Below are 4,221 nucleotides of genomic sequence, written 5' to 3' on the forward strand. Positions count from 1 at the left end.
CTGCCTACACGCTTTGAATTGCTGGCATTTTCTGCAAGCGTTCCTTTTTGAGGGTTCATGAAATTCCTCACATTTGAGCCAACACTAAAATATTTCATTCGGGGTCGCCTAATTCATAGTGCAAACCGAATCTACAGGGGAATGCTGTGGCACATGAAGCCGTTTGTTATTCTGTTGTGAGGTGTGAGGGGCGGAATGCAAATCGAGTTGGTGAATAGAAAATGAAACAGGAGTCACTTCTTGAGCTACGAATTCCAAAAAGTATGAAAACCTGTGCATTTTAACAGTGCAGAATACTCACAAATTGCACTGAGTTGCTTGCTTTCTTCTGCTGCTTTTATATTTCAGTCATTCACTGTAGCACTGGAACAATTCAAGAGAGGTAAAAGCAGAAGCTGTCAGGAGTGGGATTGGAACCCACGCCTCCATTTGGAGACCAGAACACCCAAGCCAGCTGGAAAGACACATGTCTTTGAGTCTGGCACCTTAGACCACTCGGCCACCCTGACAAGCACAAGCAAGTGGTGTGCTGAATGCACCAGTAGTTGACTAAACTGAGTTTCTTCCCTGAAATTATTTGCTTGCGAAGAGCCAAGTTGCCTTGAATGGATCTTGGAAATCAAATATACGGATGGATTGTTATTCGGTTGTGAGTTTTGAGGGGCGTATTATAAATTGAGTTGGTGAAAAGGCGCTTTTTGTTAATCTGTCGGGAGGCTGCACAAGGTGTTTAGAGGGAGAACTTCTAAAAGGCAGGCTCTCTATGTTTAACATCAAGAAAGATTTTTTTTTCCCAATGGAAATGCTCTTTGGCGCTTTCAGTTTTACATAGGGAACAACGTCTGCCGAGACCACTTTTGAGCCAATGCAAATGGTAATGTGCCACCAAGTACATTTAATATTGGCTGTGGTAGCGAGCTGCTTTTGTTTGTGAAGCTTTTACTTCTTTAAGCTGAATCATCGGCAGGAGTAGCTTATTAAATCTTTGCTCATTGCGCTCCATCAGAAATACCTTGTCCATGTTCAAAAGAGATCAGGGGATTTACTTCATGCTTTCACATGGCATACCTTACACGAAAGATTTAAATGGGGAATTGATTGTGCTTCTTGATGTTGTTCCTGTGGTTGCCTTGGTTACAATGGTGAACGTTCTTCCACGTTCTGTTAGAGTATCCACTGGGTGGGCTTTATCAATTGGCTCGGATAGGTCATCAGTGCTCCGTCTCCAGAAAAATAATCAGCACTGTCTTTTTTCTGTGCGCATGACCGTCTTTTAAAACATATAAAATCACAAGTTCATTGATTTCTCCAAATAACAACAATACATTTTAACCCTTCAATCCAATAGTTTTACTCCAAGTAAAAAGCAGCGCAATATATAGAGAGATGATATTCAAAGATTTCAACGTTCTTTTTGGATTGCCTGTATGCAGATATCGCTCAGAATTGCTAAAATGATTTTAATTCGGTTTTTCTCTACTACTTTCAGAGTCTTTTATTGACCTTGCTGAAGCAGAGAAGTGACATAATCACAAATGCGGCCAGTTGTGCAGCTGTTTCTGGTTAATAATTAATGCGAAAAAAAAAACAGCTCCTTGCATTAAGAGCAAGAGCAACCAACGCGCTCGCTTGTTGAGTTGGGTATTTTCCGAGCTACTCTTCCTTAGCTGTGTAGAGGTTTGATGGGTTTACTGAGACAATTATTCATTGCAGCAGTAATCACGAGGTGATTCGTTGTGGCTTTTAGAAAATCAATCGTCAGAACAACTAACAACGCACACACACGGGTTCAATACACGAGATACAGTTATTAATATAAATTGTGCACCAAACATATACCAGTCTGCCTGGATACAAGCGGCAGAACTTACTGTGAGGGTTATCAATATACAAGGTATATAATGTCGAAGAGATGCAAACACAAAGAGATACACAACAGAGAATATATGTCAATATATATCGTTCGGTTACCAAATCGCTAATCAGTGTTATTCCCCACTGTTACTCTAAACTCGGAAGTAAATGCAATACTCATGAATTAAATTGATAACAACTTGTGTTGAGGTACAATTGAATTCTCGAGACGCAATGTAGAACATGGGGTTTACTTATCCACTGTGTATGGATTTGGAATTTCCCGGCACGAACACCAAACCAGCTGACAGGCTCTGTTACAGCCTCGGTTCCAGCGGTTGTCCAATGGGCGATGTCCCGGCGTCCTCTGGCTACCGGCCAACCAGTCGAGGTGCAGCTCGGAGTTGGACGGGCGCGCAGGGCAGTTGTTGCTCCGAGGGGATCTACCAGCAGTCCGGCTGGCTAGTAGAAAGTATCTATGCACAGAGTGTGACCGCAAGTCCTCACAAGTCACTCTTTTGCCCGGGAAGAAGCTGGTTCGTTCTCGGACCAGCGCTGCTTCTGAATAAGCTATTCAGGTTGTTGACGAGGGTCCAACTGTAGGCTGCCGTTGATCAAGCAGAGCATTCACGTTGGTAGAATTCTGAGTACGTACGGGATCCTCGGCCTCGCGCTTAGAACAAAGTCCAAGTCCCAGTGCAGACAACAGCAGTTGTCACGTGATTGTCTCTGAGGATGCGCGGAAATGGCCAAGGAGAGCCCCGATCTGAGCTTGCGCTCCCTTTTTGACCAAGACACAGATGTGTGCTGATTGGTTGAGAGTTTGGCGGGCATTGGAGACCCACGTGGTATTACCACGCCCTGCCAATCCCTGATTGGTTGATCAAGGTGAGATATGAGTCACTTACTCCTGACACTTAGGAATACAGTCCAGATGTCCATTCGGCACTCCCTAGACAGATAGGCGCCAATGGATGACCATTGATCATGATAGTTAGGCTTAGCTAAGTGCATCTCCGTTTAAGAGCTGTCCCTTATCAAAAGAAAACATCTTAAATCAGCCTGCATGAATACTTTCTCAGTGGCTGCACCACAGAAAGGGAGAGTGAGATGGGGCCTCATTTAGCTTTTAAGATTTTTGGTGAGCAAGAACCACTGAGAACGAGTCTGAATCAATCAAGAACACATATGGTACTGCTGTCCTGTGTACAACTGCTTCGTCCTAATTGAGCTTTTCAGTGTTGAAGAAGATGTTTCCAATTTCGATTGCTGGTTTCAGAGGATGTGCTACAGGATCACAGATTCAATTGAAAAGATTTGGAGATGCATTGGCTGGGATTCAAACCTGGCTCAATTTCATGAAGGCACCTATAAGCAACGTGAGGAAAGGAGAGGGGGCCAGAGGTAGTGTGGCTGAATGGTCTAATATGCTGGATTTTAGGCTCCACTCACTCAGTGGTGTGGGTTTAAATCCCACTACTGCCCAATGTTTTAAGACCTTACTTCCTGTGATTTGTAATATGGTCAGTAAAAGCACTTTATGTGAGTATCTCTTATGTTAGCGAATTCCTCACTGCGTGTCCTGTACTGTGCAGCACAGTGACAAGAACGCCTTGAGTTCTTTTCCGTATGTGAAGAAAAATGCAAAAGAGCATGAAAAGTATTGATGGTATAAAATATCCATGGTACAACTCGAGAAAGAACTGACGGACAAAACAATGACATTTGATGAGTACAAGAGAAACACAACCGTCCGAACATGGGCTTGGATCCTGACCGCTTGCATTAAAAGACAAAGCAAAGGATATAACCTGTAAATGTCTTCATGTCTTACAGTTTATGAAATAACACAATTTCTTACTTTCTTAATAATTTCTTACTATTAATAGATGCTTTTTTAAATTTGAACAGAATCACAATTACAAACATTTGGGGTTAAACTGTTATTCACATACTCTAACGAAGAGAAACGTTAGTGTCTTCCGGTGTGTGAGCCCATTTCTCAAAAAATAAAAAAATAAGATATAAATATTGAATTGTTCTATTTTTCAGGCTTGCATAGTCTTATTCATATTTCAGTTAAGCCTTTTCTTCTGTAGTAATTTCATTTTATATTAAAATTAGTCCTGATTTACAATTTTTGGACATGGTTCATCTTAAAGAATTTTGTAATAAGTTTCAGTTTAGGAAAATCGTGCCCAGAAGCTACCAAAACTGGTAATGTTCACATTATGTGTAATGCAAAAGCAGTAGTTGGGGTGGGAAACAAAAGGCATTTCTTGGTATGAATCCTAAAACTTCATAGATGGCGTTCTAGGACTTTTCGCTTCAGATAAAGCTGTCAATACATCATAGATTTCTACTCAA

The 4,221-nt window shown here is 41.7% G+C and overlaps 1 non-coding gene across 1 annotated transcript; it reads right to left on the bottom strand.

The window, feature by feature from the left end:
- Positions 1-396: 396 nt before the first annotated feature.
- Positions 397-509, bottom strand: trnal-caa (transfer RNA leucine (anticodon CAA)). Its single transcript has 2 exons — positions 472-509; positions 397-442 (listed from the first exon to the last, which is right to left on the bottom strand). It is a non-coding gene; the product is annotated as a tRNA-Leu (tRNA).
- Positions 510-4,221: the final 3,712 nt, after the last annotated feature.

Source organism: Lepisosteus oculatus, chromosome 14 (genome assembly GCF_040954835.1).
Source record: "Lepisosteus oculatus isolate fLepOcu1 chromosome 14, fLepOcu1.hap2, whole genome shotgun sequence".
NCBI classification, from domain to species: Eukaryota; Metazoa; Chordata; class Actinopteri; order Semionotiformes; family Lepisosteidae; genus Lepisosteus; species Lepisosteus oculatus.